General features: G+C 39.9%; 1 protein-coding gene and 1 pseudogene across 1 annotated transcript in view; one reads left to right on the top strand and one right to left on the bottom strand.

The window, feature by feature from the left end:
* Positions 1 to 16,561, top strand: part of LOC113143885 (zinc finger protein 208-like) — a 905,597-nt pseudogene that overhangs the window by 179,856 nt on the left and 709,180 nt on the right.
* The window catches only part of LOC113143888 (NACHT, LRR and PYD domains-containing protein 5-like), a 267,626-nt gene that overhangs the window by 120,282 nt on the left and 130,783 nt on the right, over positions 1 to 16,561 (bottom strand). The gene's annotated exons all lie outside the window — the stretch shown is intronic.

The following is a 16,561-nucleotide window of genomic DNA, read 5'->3' on the forward strand; positions in this document are numbered from 1 at the left end:
ATGAGTTTGTGTGGACATGGATAAACCTCCAGGCAGCACTGATTCAATCTGGTTTCTGGACTTTAAAGGATTCAAGAGATCCGATTAGACTCATGTTAGGACTTCCTGTGGGGCCTTAAACACCATCTCACCGTTAAGACGCTGAATCAAATCAATGTCAGTTTGTGTCCCCAGCTGATTGACACACAATATGTTTCTTATGGGTGGATATTCACAGCCAGATGCCAAAACCTGTGCAGCTCTGAGTTCTACCAAGATTTCAACTCTACTGGTCTAAAAACAGGTGATGAAACGGGGCAGGTCAATGTGCACCTCATGTCATGAAGCTAACAGAGATCTTTGACTGAAGGTCAACCACTAATTCCCACTGGAAAAGTAGATTCAAGAGATCCGATTAGACTCATGTTAGGACTTCCTGTGGGGCCTTAAACACCATCTCACCGTTAAGACGCTGAATCAAATCAATGTCAGTTTGTGTCCCCAGCTGATTGACACACAATATGTTTCTTATGGGTGGATATTCACAGCCAGATGCCAAAACCTGTGCAGCTCTGAGTTCTACCAAGATTTCAACTCTACTGGTCTAAAAACAGGTGATGAAAGGGGGCAGGTCAATGTGCACCTCATGTCATGAAGCTAACAGAGATCTTTGACTGAAGGTCAACCACTAATTCCCACTGGAAAAGTAGATTCAAGAGATCCGATTAGACTCATGTTAGGACTTCCTGTGGGGCCTTAAACACCATCTCACCGTTAAGACGCTGAATCAAATCAATGTCAGTTTGTGTCCCCAGCTGATTGACACACAATATGTTTCTTATGGGTGGATATTCACAGCCAGATGCCAAAACCTGTGCAGCTCTGAGTTCTACCAAGATTTCAACTCTACTGGTCTAAAAACAGGTGATGAAAGGGGGCAGGTCAATGTGCACCTCATGTCATGAAGCTAACAGAGATCTTTGACTGAAGGTCAACCACTAATTCCCACTGGAAAAGTAGATGAGACCATCAATGACATGTTTCTGCAGCATTTTCACAGCACAGAGTTTCTGTGAAGTGAGATTAAAGCTGCAGCATCATTTCCTGTAGCTAACAGCTAATAATAATGGAGGAGGCTCATTGGAGAGAGCCATGTGTTTCATTTGAATCACAGGGAGAGTTAGGACTCTGTTCACTTTCAGCTCATTCCAAATGTTCAGATTTAACATGCAGACATGCTCCATCTTCAGACTCACATATTAGAATGAGTAGATCTGAAATATAGAGAAACAAGATTCAAGTCCCAGGTGTCCGCACTGGAGCTGTAACAAACACTAAATAATGTCGTTCTAGGAAATATTTGCATTTGTATTGATTTGTTTGGACAATAAATGGATCATATTAAGGTTTAAAAGACACAAGAATAGAAAAAGATTTGTACAGCGAAGATCAAAAACTCCAAAGGTTTGATCATCACGTCTCAACAGAAGGAATTTCAAAATCCAACCAATCCAAAGAAACAACATGAGACATGAATAAATGTCAAAGATTATTATGTTGTTGCAAACTTGTCCAGTCAGATCAGATTGAAAACTCTCCAATGATTCTTTATTGTAGCTACTTCACTGCACTGGTTTATGTGTGTATTGAATAATTCAACTTGAAACAATCATTGGAAAGTCTGAGACACCAAATCAGGCTGATTCAGACATTTGGAGATAAACTACATGTGAAATATACATGAAGATCAAAAATGATCCCAATATTTAGTTTAGAAAATAAAGGAGCTGAGTGTTCAGTTCATCTACTTAGAGCAACTCTCACTAATCTTTTCTGGAAACATCCTTGGAAGTTAGGAAACAATTTGTTGAACCAACCTGTTGATTTGGTTGATGATGTTATTCCAGTTTCCATGATATTTCATCTTAGTTTGGCATCAGACTTTTTCCTGATGACGTCTGAGAAAGTGGATTATTCCTAAAGTAAAGACAATCATTAGATTGACAGGAAATATTACACACTTCAATTTACTGAGACTGAAGAAAAATCGATTCCATTGACACAATTGAGACATTTTTCTAGTTCACCATTTGTGCTGTTCATTTCCCAAATCCACAGTTTGGAAAAGGGAACAAACTAGAACATCATGTGCATAAAGTCAATGTAGGTGAAGGAGCAGGAGCCATGTGATGAATAAGAACGGGCCCTTTTGGTACCACACAGGAAATATCAGCAGAATATTAGTGTTCACATCAGTCAGGCTCAGTCATATTCTGGTCTTTGCTGCCCTCTAGTGGATCCTGTCAGCTGTGAGAAATACAAGGTGACACCTCATCACCACAGTGCTACAGCAGAGGACAGAACAGGACTGATCCAGTGAGGGGGTCGGGTCAGGACCGATCCAGCAAGGGGGTCGGGTCAGGACCGATCCAGTGAGGGGGTCAGGTCAGGACTGATCCAGTCCTCTGTACATTCTCTTGATAAAATATTCCAAGTTCCTCTTCCAGCACTGACACTACCAGGTTTTTCTTTAACCAGTGATATCAGATGGTGTCATGGACCAGACTCACAGTCAGTCCACATCCATCACACATGGGGGTTCAGTAGTATTTCCCTGCAGTGAATTTACTAAGTGAAGTATTTTATTGAGGTACAGCTTTGAGATATTTGTACATGAATGTCTGAGCAGGTCCTAAATTATGACACATGGGAATAAATTAAAGTCCAACTTATTTCAGTATTATTTCAAATCCCATCAAAGCTGCTTATTTCTACATGAAAATCAAGTTTTTCTCTGTTTGATGTTTGTTCAATGAGAAGTCAGACAACAGGAAAATGATCAGAACATCAGTTTGTTTTCTCCAAATGAAGTTTGGATGCCAGGATTAAATTCATCTCTCAGACAAAAAGATGAAAAACTGCTTTTGATTTATTATTCTCTGTGGAAAGAAAATGACTGGACTGTGTTGGGGAAGAAGGACATTTAATTTCTCTGTTGTTCTCTCAAGGAAAAGACTTTTTCCACCTGTTGAATTCCAGAGAACTTTACATGTTATGTTAGATGTGCATCTTTTTCTGTGAACAGGAGAAACAAACACACATTTTGTCTTGTACCACAGTTTGAATTAGAAAATGTGTCTTTACCTGTGTTGTATCCAGAACTATTTTTCATATGATATTCAATGTCATGTCAATTATACAATTGGAAATGACGCAAAATGCAAGTGTTGATTTCCAAGTGATTCATAGCCACTTGCAGAATTTCCACACTTTAACTAGAAACATTGAATTTTGGGCCTTTTAAGGTTAATCAATGTCATTTGTCAACATTGGTTCCAAAATGTTTCCACTAGAGGTAAAAATGCTCTGAAATCATATCAAACTCCATCATGTGTTAAGTGTCCTTCTTTATTTTCATTATTTATGTCAATTAATGCAATATTTGAGACATTTCCCAGAAATGTCCATGTTTTACTGTACGACACATTTTGTTTTACCAAATGACACAGTGCAGTTGCAACATGCACTACATAAATCTATTGATAACAGAAATATCCATCAGTCTGATATTGAATGAATAGAATTCTGAACAACACAAAGATCCAAAAATGTCAACCTTTCATTCACTTTCTAACATTTTCTAACAATTTTATAACGTCCTCCATCTTCCAAACAAAATGATAACACTTCTAAGTTTTAGCATTTTAGATTCAGTTCTTCAGTAAAACAGTCCTCAAAGTTAATGAAGACAACTGCTGCTCAAATGATGAAACATGATTAAAAATCATTCACTTTTCTCTTTGGCAGATTTTTGAAAGTCTTGAGATGAGCCTGTAAAAGTTTTTGCATGATCGACCTTTGAAGAACATTTTTAGTATCTAAGGAACATTGTTCCACAAAGATCTATTTCCTTAAATGTCATTTGGCCAAACAAAGGTAAGAGGCCATTTTGAGCTCTAATCTCATGGGTTTAGTTCAGGGACATGTGATGACATCACTCAGAAGACCCCTGAAGACCAATGAGGTTGGAGGAAAGTTTCAAACTTTCTCCTCAGTTTAAGTTCATTTCACCTTTTCCAAGTGTGGCAGCGTGTGTCACAGGTTTGGGTGTCATTCGCTCAAACCTCAAAAAAATGTTTATAAAACTGTATTGATTTTGTTTGTCTACGATGGACTGGTGACCTGTCCAGGGTGGACCCCTGCCTTCCACCCGAGAGAGAGCTGGGATAGGCTCCAGCAGATCTCCGTGACCCTGATTCAGGAAAAAGCGGGTATAGAAAATGGATGGATGGATTTTGTTTGTTTGTGTGTGTGTGTGTTTGTGTGTGTGTGTGTGTGTGTGTGTGTGTACAGAGAAATTTGTTGTAGCCTGCTTCTACAAGGACAACACAGGATCTACCCGAAGCCACTACCATTGCCCCTATTGTGATTTTAAAAGTTTTTCTCGGCCATTGTGTTTTACTAAACACCTACAGAACATCCATGGTAGGTCTTTTTCAGCTGAAAGTTGTTTATCATAAAAAACAGCCCCACATTATACATTGTGTTTAAAACAATGCATTTTATCATGTAGGCAAAAGTATATGTTTTATGGTGTGAATGTTTGCAAAGTATTGGTGCCTGCTAAACTGTATACACTTTTCCCTTCTTTGGGTTTGATGGCCTCCAGGTGTTGCATCTGAGAAAAAAAAGCTAATGTCATTCCTATTTATTTAATTATTATTTGAGAAATGATAAATTACACAATGTATTTATGTGTTGCTGGAAAAAATAATGTGGTCTGTTTAGGACTTTATTGTACTGTATAGATGAATGAATATGAATGAATCATCGGGTTTTGCTTGTCCATAGATATAGACTTTGCATAGCATTAAAACTTAGAAGTACACGAGTTCTGCTACGTCTCCACTTTGATACTCTTGGAGTTGTGTATAATATATATTTTTGGTTTTATTGAAAAGTGGCACAGCCATCTTTCTTTTTGGATGTTTTATTTTATTATTTTATTTAAATCAAATGAAATCCAATATATCTAAAACATATCTAATATTTAATTATATGTAGTAATATGTACTTCTTCTTTTCAGAAAAAAAAACACGCTACGAAACGTAAAGCAGATGATGTGGCTAAAGACACCACAACCAACTCAGAGTCCAGAAGCGAATGTTTCCCGTGTCCACATTGCAGAGCTATACTCAGTACCCCTAAAAACCTGCGGTGACACATCAAGGATGTACATAATGTCCAAACCACACCTATGATATGTGTTGATATAACAAATGGTATTTATGTTACTCCAAAATTTGACCATAGTCCCATTTACCCCATCCATGTCATTAAGTCAAGAAACACTCAAAAAATTGGCTGCGAGGAAGAAAAATGTAGGAGGTTTATGCAGCTTGTAAGGGCTTCAGGGAATCCTGGTAAAGAATGTGTCCATCTTGAAAGAACTAAGGATGCAAAACCACACTCTAAGCCAGCAGTACTGACATCAGCATCATTGCAGGACATGCTGTCAACAGGACTGATGTCCTCAGAATGGGGCATGAAATGTGAACAACTGAACAAGGCTGCAGTTGACAGTGGAGTGGATAGTGTCTTTCCAGTTTTTTTGGAATCAGGGCTACTCCAAACGCTGGTACTTCTTCTCTATCTTCACAAATGAAACAGACAACTGGTGTCGTAGGGGGAGGACTAGAGTTACCTTTGATGCAGTGGCAGGACAGTGGAACTGTCAGTGTCGTGGAATCAGGCAGTCACGTCGCTGTGTTCACCGCACTGCTGGCTACATCAGACATGCATGTGGAGGATGTTGATGACTTGGAAAGTCATATACTAGACACTTGCATCCCATCTGAGCCACACAAGTTGAACTGCTCAAGGATTTGTTCAGTATCAGACTACCTCATCAGACACAAGCGAATACCATATACCTACAAGAGCTACCTGTGGAGCTGAGGACACAAGAGGCACGACCACCTGCTTGTTTTGTTGTATGTTAAGAAGGTCCGGGTGGGAATGCACATATCATCACAGAAACTGGTGTAAGATGTAACAGAGTCTGTGAGTTCGTCCAGGTTTGTGGCAGCAGCTTCAAAAACACTCCAGTCAGTGCATTCAAAGCAGGCTTGTAGCTCCTGCTCTGTTTCCCTGGTCCATCTCTTCACAGTTCTCACTACAGACTTAGCAGATTTGAGCTTTTGCCTGTAAGTTGGTATGAGGTGGACCAGACAGTGGTCAGAGAGTCCTAAAGCTGCTCTGGGGACGGCGTGATATGCATCCTTTATTGTGGTGTAGCAGTGGTCCAGAATATTGCCCTCTCTGGTGGGGCACTTGATGTGCTGCTTGAATTTGGGCAGATCGTGGCTCAAGTGTGCTTTATTAAAGTCTCCGAGGATGATAAAAACAGAGTCCGGGTGCTGCTGCTCCGTGTTTGCGATCTCCTCAGCCAGCAGACGCGCGCTTGCGGGGAAATGTAAATACTGACCAGAACGCACGAGGAAAACTCTCGCGGCGAGTAGAAGGGTTTACAGTTAATGAAAAGCGCTTCCAGGTCAGGACAGCAGATCATCTTCAACACTGTTGCATCTGTACACCACCTCTCATTGATGTAAAAGCATGTCCCACCACCGCGCAATTTCCCCGTTGCGTCTGAGTTGCGGTCCGCTCTGATCAGCTGGAATCCGGGCAGATGGAGCGCGCTGTCCGGTATGGCTCCATTAAGCCAGGTCTCCGTGAAACACAGAGCAGCAGAGTTCGAAAAGTCCTTGTTTATCCGGATAAGCAGGTGTATTTCGTCCATCTTGTTGGGTAGCGAGAGGAGATCCGCCAGATGTATGCTGGGCAGCGCTGTCCTGAGGCCGCGCTGACGAAGTTTCACCAGCGCGCTTTCCGCGTTTGCGCTTTCTGAGAAGCGCAGCCGCTCCACCAGCTAAAACGCTCCACAAAACGTCCGAGTGTGCAAAAATTGGAGGAAAAATATCCTGGGAGTGCTGCCGAATGCTTAGCAGTTCAGCCCGAGTGAAACGTAATAAGTTAGAGAAACAAAGTCCAGGACAAACTAACAAAAATAACAAAACAACTGGGGAGCTCCAGACCGAGGCAGCCGTCTGCGGCGCCATCTTGGCTGAGGAATCAGGAATCAGTAATTAACCATCTACAAATTCCCCATTAAGGGTAGTCCCATTTGCACATCACAATATCTAGGGTGAAAAATGCTCTTTAAGCTGTCCCTGTAATTATTAAGCTTTTCATTCATTCTGCATTTACAAAAAGGTGGAACCAAACTAATGCGGTTAACATTGCCAGTGTCTGTTCTATGAGAGTAGATCATTTTTTTAGACATTGTTTGTAGCACCTTCCTCTAACATCAGCATCTTTTCAGAAGGAGCATTTCTGCCTCCATAGACTGTATTTAAACAAAACTAACAAACACCAAAAGTCCTAAAACACCAAGACAAAAATGGGGCGGTCAAGGACTTGCCATTAAGGTTGTAAACTAAGGCAGGAAAACTGAAATCCTCCCCATGACAGACCCCATACAAACTACAAGCCTCTCAGACAAAGAATTCTCTCTGCAGAGTCAGCTCTTGTCACTGTGTGGCTAGTACCAATACAAGTGCAGGCCTCAATTGTGCAGACAGAACACATAAGGAAGGAAGAGAGAGAAGCTCTGCTTCGGGGTGGTTTTGAACCAAGGACCTTTTGCATGTGAGACAGAAGTGATAACCACTACACTACAGAAAAATGCTAAAATGCTGAGATATGACACTGGGAAATGCAGCATCGTACACTAAGCCCATAGGACACTTTGTTTGGAGAATCTAAAGTCAAATGGTCCAACTGTGTGTGTCGTCTTTAGGAAATCACAAAGGAGACCTGAGAGATTTCTTGAAAACATACAGTTGTGTTCCTGTAGTGTAGATGTTAACACGTTTGCTTCACACGCAGAAGGCCCCTGCACCAGCCTTGAAAGTTAGGAGATAAGTGCAGCCACATTTCAATTTACAGCAGCTTTTTCATTGGCCAAGATTCAAACCAAGGGCTCCCAAGTGGCAGGCAAAAATTCTTCCATTGAACCACCAATGCATTGGGCGCTCTTGGAATATGATGTGCAGCATGACTCCTGATCTTCGACATGTCCAATTTGATGAAGCACAGTTTGTCCAGTGTTCTCCTGTTCCTCCCTGGATCAAAAATCTCCCTATCACTGCTGATAACATGTCCAGTCTCCCAGATCAGTTTGTTAATCCCTGTGATGTCCTTTTTACTGCGGTTGTTCCCTCAACAGACCCCAGCAAAGTACAGGGCACTTGCAGCCAGAGACTGGTAGAAAATCTCCAGCATCTTTCTGCAGACATTAAAAGATCAGAGCTTCCTCAGGAAGTAGAGTCTACTTATGTCCTTCTTGTACATATTCTTGCTGTTGTCCTTCCAGTCCAGCTTGTAGTTTACTTGTAGTGGTCCACTACTTCCACCTCCTGAAGTCTACAATGAGCTCCTTCATCTTGTCCACATTCAGGAGTAGGTGGTTAGGCAGGGACCACTCCACAAAGTCTCTCTCTTATATTGTATTTTGTTTGATTATTGTGATTCTGAAAATAAACTTAAGTTATCAGACAAATTTACTGATAGAAGACAATTTGATGTGTCATTTAAATCAATATTTCCATTTTATCTCTTTTTCAGCTCAGTCACAAATCAGACCTGTTTTTAGACTGGTTTGTTCAAAGCACAGAAAGCTGAAATGCTAATGAGGCTACACCCAAACTTGCCCCATGTCTGAAAGAATGCTAATGATTCTATTCAGTCCTCATTAACTCATGATTACAGTGAATCCAACGGCTCACTGGAAGTGTTAAGTGTCCACTGGACGCACAATATTGTTCTTTAATGGGGCTGGTCAAAAACAACAGCAACAGACCTGCAACAATCAGCTCCATTCATTCACACATCAGTGGGCTGCATTCAGGCTATTTGCATAGTTACTAAAGCTGAGAATTGCACCATCATGGGTGATGGCTCTCAGACTTGGGAAGGGGTTGGCAGAATGTCATTACTTGGAAAAACACATTTCAGATCCAGTTCAAATAAAATCAGTTGGTTCCTGCTCATGTCTAAACATGTTATAGCTAAACTGAATTCATCTGTTTGTACCAGAGTTTAAACAGTGTCAAAGTACAACAAGTGAAGTTGTTAGTTCTTGACCTGGATTTCTGACATTTGCTTCATTTTCTGTGTAAAGTGACTTTTTTAACCTCAGGCAGTACCACTTTGCTTTGTACCAGTTAATGGGCTTGAAGTGCTTAGATAGGAATTAAATCTGATAGAGTGGAGGTGTTATCCCAAAGTTTGAACCGGTGTGTGCTGTGTGACAGAACTGATGCCAATGCATTCTTATCTCTAAATAGGAATTAGGGCTGTCAAAGTTAACATGATTCAGGACTCATGGGACCAACAGTTGTTATTGTGTATGTTCAATGAATTGTGTATGTGCATGTTATTGTGTTTGCACAAAGTCGGCCTATATGTTGTTGTCAGCACTGTCCTGTCCTGCCTTGTCTTCCTGTGCACGTCTGTTGTTTAAGTTCTTAAAATGCACCTTAAGTATAGATTAATTTTTTTTTATTATAATTTCGTTTTTTTGTCATAGCTCTATGTTTGTCTGCGTCACTGCACTTTGTGTTCTGTTTTTAGACTGGTTTGTTCAAAGCACAGAAAGCTGAAATGCTAATGAGCCTACACCCATCTGTGTAGCACCTCTGGTCTAGGAGGAACGTTGTTTCGCTTCACTGTGTACAGCGTGTGCTATATATGGTTGAAGTGACAATAAAGCTTCTTTGACTTTGACAAGTTGCTCAGTTAGCAGTGTTGTAAATGCCATTAGTTATGTTGTGGTTGAACTTAGGTCTATGTGTGATGTGGGGCCAGTGGCTATGGCTGAGAACAATATTAAGATAGACACCATGTTTAAGGAACCTGTGGTGATTCATTAAGTTAATGTAAGTGTTCAATAACAGTACCAGAGTTTAAACAACGTCAAAGTACAACAGGTGAATTTGTTAGTTCTTGACCTAATATGTCACCTGGAAAACACTGTCACTGTAGCAAAAAGAGACAAAATCCTTTTCCATTGACTTGGTTGGATTATTTCTGTTCATGTCAAAGCAACTTGTGGAACTTGTCTGACTGTGAGGCAGACAAACCAAACACATGTAATCATTGTACTACATGTATACAGTATGTCCCAGCTGCAGACTGTAAGGAAAAAGAGCGTCCTCCCCCTTGATTCATTGTTCACCACCTTCCTGCTTCACCGAGACTCTCTCCTTTTTACTAAAACATGAAGTTAGTGAAGAAAATCAAAGTGAGCTGCTGAAAACATGAAGCTGCTTTTATTTTCCGTCTGAACTCAGTCGCCATTGTTTCACAGTTCCTGAAATCTGACTCCTTAGGAACCGTAACTAAGGGGCGGAGATTAACGGGCTCATAGTGACTGCGGCCTCTGTGAGCTGTGATTCTTTGAGAACAGGAGAACAAAGAGCAACAACGTGGACGCTAAAAACACGTGATAATTACAGTATTAATGATCGAGCAGGACCACTACAGCAGCAGGATGATAAACGAGAACCAGGACCCGGATTTTATTCACCAAGACCACTACAAGAATGAATTTAAAGGCGAGAATTATGCGTTTAAAAATGAAATTAAACATCAGGACCCGGACCCAGATTTGATCGACCCGGGCGAGAATAAGAATAACCAGAGCCATGAGTCCAGCTTGTCCTCTGCTTCCAGCGATCAACAGGTCAGTGTTCAGGGTTTACATTTCACTTCATAAACTAAATACCCGAGACCGCACAGTTACAGTGAAGAATATGGTTCAACAATGATGTAATTCTACATGTGTTGATTATATTTATACAAATACAACAGAATGATCTTAGGAAGACTGCCAAAAGCAGGTCCTAAAAACCTAAATAATGTTCGTCAAAATGTTTTTGGACGACCATTTTGTTGCAGATATATCCAGAACAGACGCTGTTAAAAACACTCAGCTGCTGAGACAAGGAATTCAGAGATTATATGAAGGAATGTGATGAAATCAATTTAGTGGCAAAATGATTGTGAATTTAGGAATTTTTGAACCAAATTAAATCGGAAGAAAAATGAAATACAGTATAAAACTACAGCTGCAATTACAGAGTAGAACTGTTGAATGATATTGAAATGTTCTCTGTGAAGCTCTGTTTACTCCATCTTTCCTGGAAATTCTGGGAAATGTATTGTTTCTTTTTTTTTGCTTGCACACGTCTCTTCACTTCTTTTCCACACTCTCCGTTGCTCTGGACTGTTGAAGAAGAAGAAGGGTTGTGTGTACGTGTGTGTGCGTACATGCATGTGTGTGTGTGATCCTAGATACTTAAAATCCTCCTCCTTCTTCACCTCTACTCCCTGTAACCTCACTGTTCTACTTGAGTCCCTCTCATTTACACACATTATTAAAATAACTAAAACTCATTAATACGAAAAATTATTTAAGTTGCTTGTTTTCACAGTAAGTTTATTGCAAAACTTTTTTTTTTAAATTGAAGGTTTTTATTTAAATTGAAGGTTTTTACTTAATAAAAATTAAGACCACTCCTCTTATTGAACAGAAAAACAGAACTGTCAAATGTGGATTATTAAATATTAGGTCCCTTTCTCCTAAATCTCTGTTAGTAAATGATTTGATAACTGATCACCAAATTGACCTACTTTATCTTACTGAAACCTGGTTACAGCAGGATGAATATGTCAGTCTGAATGAATCAACCCCCCTCAGTCATAAAAATTATCATGTTCCTCGAAGCACAGGTCGAGGTGGAGGAGTAGCTACAATCTTCCACTCAAACTTATTATTAAACTTTCATCCTCAGAACAGTTATAACTCATTTGAGAGCCTCACTCTTAGTCTCTCACATACAAACTGGAAAACACAAAAACCACTTCTACTTGTCATTTTGTACCGTCCACCTGTCCCTTACTCAGAGTTTTTAACTGAATTCCCTGACTTCCTGTCTGATTTAGTGCTTAGATCAGATAAAGTCATTATAGTGGGAGATTTTAACATTCATGTAGATATTGAAAATAACAGCCTCAGCATTGCATTTAATTCTATATTAGATTCAATTGGTTTCATTCAAAACGTTAATAAACCCACCCACTGTTTCAATCACACCCTTGATCTTGTTCTGACCTATGGCATCGAAATTGAACATCTAATAATTTTTCCCCCAAATCCTGTTTTGTCAGATCATTCTTTAATAACTTTCGAATTTAAAATGATGGATCATGCAGCGTCTGGAAGAAAATTCCACTACAGCAGATGTTTATCCGACAACGCTGTTAATAAATTTAAGAAAATGATTCCATCTTTATTTGTATCTATGCCAAGTATAAACATAGTGGAGGGCAGCTGCCTTAATCCTACTCCCTACCAAATTGATCATGTTGTTGACAGCGCTGTAACCTCACTGCGTGAAACACTTGATTCTGTAGCCCCTCTGAAAAAGAAGTTAGTGATTCAGAGAAGACTAGCCCCATGGTATAATTTACATGTTCGTACCTTAAAGCAGGCATCACGAAGGCTGGAAAGGAAGTGGCGTTCCACAAACTTAGAGGAAATTTTTCTAGCCTGGAAAAACAGTCTACTAACATATAAAAAAGCTCTCCGTAAAGCCAGAACTGCATACTATTCATCACTAATAGAGGAAAATAAGAACAATCCCAGGTTTCTTTTCAGCACTGTAGCCAGGCTGACAAAAAGTCACAGCTCCGTTGAGCCCAGTGTTCCCTTAGCTCTCAGCAGTGATGAATTTGAGTTTCTTTACAAATAAAATCACAACTATTAGAGATAAAATTCAGCAGATGCTTCCTATACCTGCAATAAATGAATCTTTTACTACAGTAGCTCTTGAATCATCTGTAGGACCTCAGTTATGTTTAGACTGCTTCTCTCCCATAGATCTCTCTGAATTTACATCAGTAGTTGCTTCATCGAAATCATCAACGTGTCTCTTGGACCCCATCCCGACTAGACTGCTTAAAGGCACCCTGCCATTAATCAACTCATCTTTATTGGACTTGGTAAATTTATCTCTAGTATCAGGCTACATACCACAGGCCTTTAAGACTGCAGTAATCAAACCTTTACTCAAAAAGCCTAGTCTTGATCCAGGAGTCTTGGCTAATTATAGACCAATATCCAACCTGCCATTTATTTTCTAAAATCCTAGAAAAAGCTGTTGCTAAGCAGCTATCAGACCACTTACACAGGAATGAACTATTTGAAGATTTTCAATCAGGATTTAGAGCACATCATAGTACAGAAACAGCACTGTTGAAAGTTACCAACGATCTTCTCTTAGCCTCAGATAATGGACTTGTTTCAATACTTGTCCTCCTAGACCTTAGTGCAGCATTCGACACCATTGACCACAACATCTTATTACAGAGACTGGAGCATGTGATTGGTATCAGAGGAACAGCGTTAAAGTGGTTCCAATCCTATTTATTGGACAGATTCCAGTTTGTTCATGTCCATGATGAACCTTCCACACGAACAAAAGTTAGTTATGGAGTTCCACAAGGTTCTGTGCTAGGACCGATTCTGTTCACCCTGTACATGCTTCCTTTAGGATATATCATTAGGAAGCACTCTATTAATTACCACTGCTATGCGGATGACACTCAGTTATATCTATCTATTAAACCTGTTAACACAAACCAGTTAACCAGACTTCAAGCCTGTCTAACTGACATAAAGGCCTGGATGACCAGTAACTTTTTACTTTTAAACTCGGAGAAAACAGAAGTCATTATATTTGGGCCTAAAAATCTCAGAAATAACTTTTCTAAAATTATAGCTACTCTAGATGGCATAGCCCTGGCCTCCAGCACTACTGTAAAAAACCTTGGAGTTATTTTTGACCAGGACATGTCCTTTAACTCACACATAAAACAAATTTCTAGAACTGCATTCTTTCACCTGCGCAACATTTCCAAAATTAGGAACATCCTGTCTCAAAATGATGCAGAAAAACTAGTCCATGCATTTGTTTCCTCAAGGCTAGATTACTGTAACTCATTACTATCTGGATGTCCTAATATCTTAATAAAAAGCCTCCAATTAATCCAGAATGCCGCAGCCAGAGTCCTGACAGGAACTAGCAAGAGAGATCATATTTCTCCTATATTGGCTTCTCTTCATTGGCTCCCTGTAAAATATAGAATAGAATTTAAAATCCTTCTTCTCACATACAAATCCCTTCATAATCAAGCTCCTTCATACCTTAAAGACCTCATAGTACCATATTATCCCAATAGACCACTTCGCTCTCAGAGTGCAGGCCTACTTGTGGTTCCAGAGTTCTCAAAAGCAGAATGGGAGGCAGAGCCTTTAGCTATCAAGCTCCTCTCCTGTGGAACCAGCTCTCAGCCTGGGTTCAGGAGGCAGACACTCTCTGTACTTTTAAGGCTAGACTTAAAACCTTCCTCTTTGACAAAGCATATAGTTAGGGCTGGCTTCAGGCAACCCTGAACCATCCCTTAGTTAGTTATGCTGCTATAGGCCTAGACTGCCCGAGGACCATCGGTGCACTGAGCTCCCCTACCCCAACCCCCCCCCCTTTTCTTCTGTTAAAGGGAGTTTTTTCCTCTCCACTGTCGCCAAGTGCTTGCTCATAAGGGAATTGTTGGGTTTTTAGTTTTAGTTTTTGTAAAGTGCCTTGAGATGATTTGTATTGTGATTTGGCGCTATACAAATAAAATTGAATTGAATTGAATTGAATTATTTTAAAATGTGATTTTTTTTTCCAACACCAGTGTGTTATTTTATTTTTGTTTTCCCCAATGTCCTTTTTATTTTATAATGCTGTTTTTTTGCAGAACTGTTCAGAATTTGAGCTGAGTTTTCAGTTTCAGTTCGATTTTGAATCACAAGGTCCAGGATTTACTCGTTTGCCACTGAGGTGAATGTGAAAAGAAAAAACAAAGGTCCTTCATTTGAGATAATGCAGGGTCCTTTCAGAATTCTCTCAATCTCTTCGGCTTGTCTATGCTACCCCATTTTGTTTAATGTAATTTGTTCCCCCTTTGTCCCAGACGAACACGTATACTTGTAATTTGTGTGGGTCTTAGTGGTGGTACCTACAGAACGCAGTACTGTCCCTTGTGCAGAAACCCAGTCCACTTAACCCTCTGGGGTCTGAGGGGGTTTTTGGGGCCTGGACAAATTTTGACATGTCCTGACATTTGACAATACTGTATAAACTTGAAGCTCACATATTATTGTAGCCAATTTTGTGCTGATTACAGTGTTATTAGACTTTAGACATTAATATGTTTAAAAAACACTGAAAAAAGCACAAATGTCAGGACATGTCAAAATTTGTCCAGGCCCCAAAAACCCCCTCAGACCCCAGAGGGTTAATGTCTAAAGTCTGATAACACTGTAATCAGCACAACATTTGCTACAATAATATGTGAGCAGCAAGTTTATACATTTTTGTGTTTTTGAGAAAAAAGTGTTTATGCATGGTTAGTGAAAAACTACAATTTTTTACTCACTGAAATAAGACCATAAAACACAAACAGAACATTGGTTCACAAGACTTTGGAGACCAGCATGTTGTAGGCTAAAGTGTTTACTTCAGAGTGCTGTGAATGTCATCTTGTTCACACATTCACAGTAAACAATACACTGATTTAAAATTTCTAAGACACTTTTTGTCCAGAAAGGCCATATGCAAGAGGGTGTGTCTGAGGATGAATAGTCATGTGATTTACCTGAGAACACAAAAGACGCACTGAACGACCAGACAAAGACGCGCATAATGAGCCTTTCAGTCAATGTAGATGGGATGGATTAGTGCAGCACAATACAACACAATGAGGAGCCAAACGATCCTCATTTGAGTTAAAATCAGTGTTTTTACTCTGAGGACAAGCTAAACTATTTGTCTCTGTGTGGAATGTAAGGAGCGCCGCTTCACGTGCGTAACGCGCCATCATCCAAACGCGCCGAAAAAGTGAGTAAATTCTATGATGAAGTTTGATATTTTGTGTCATTTCTCGGGGGCGTGCACATATTTACCTGGTTCACCTGAGATTATTTACATGTGAACAGTGGACGGTGTACAAGGCGGGACCGCATTACCTGTAATGAGGTGAGACGGGAAAAAACGGACTTCTCCTTACGTTCATACGGATTAAATAAAAAGTGATGATTTGTTTTTTACTTGAATTGTTTCACTCAAAAGAAAACATTTCAAGCTTTCTAACCATATAATTCCTATTTTTATGAGCCAAGTATTCGCTGAGATTCTAGTTGTTTTATTTACGCGTCTGTGAAGAGAAATGGCAGAGACAGAAAAGTCCCAGAGCACACCCTGTCGGCTTTCTTTATTTAAAAAAAGCACAACGTTTTGTTGTTATTATGATGGTATACCACTAAAAGTAGACCCTTTACAGATTTGAATGATATACTTCTTTTATCTGTACGATCAGAATTGACGGAGTAATTTAAGTTTGTTTCGGCCT

Source organism: Mastacembelus armatus, unplaced genomic scaffold, assembly GCF_900324485.2.
Source record: "Mastacembelus armatus unplaced genomic scaffold, fMasArm1.2, whole genome shotgun sequence".
NCBI classification, from domain to species: Eukaryota; Metazoa; Chordata; class Actinopteri; order Synbranchiformes; family Mastacembelidae; genus Mastacembelus; species Mastacembelus armatus.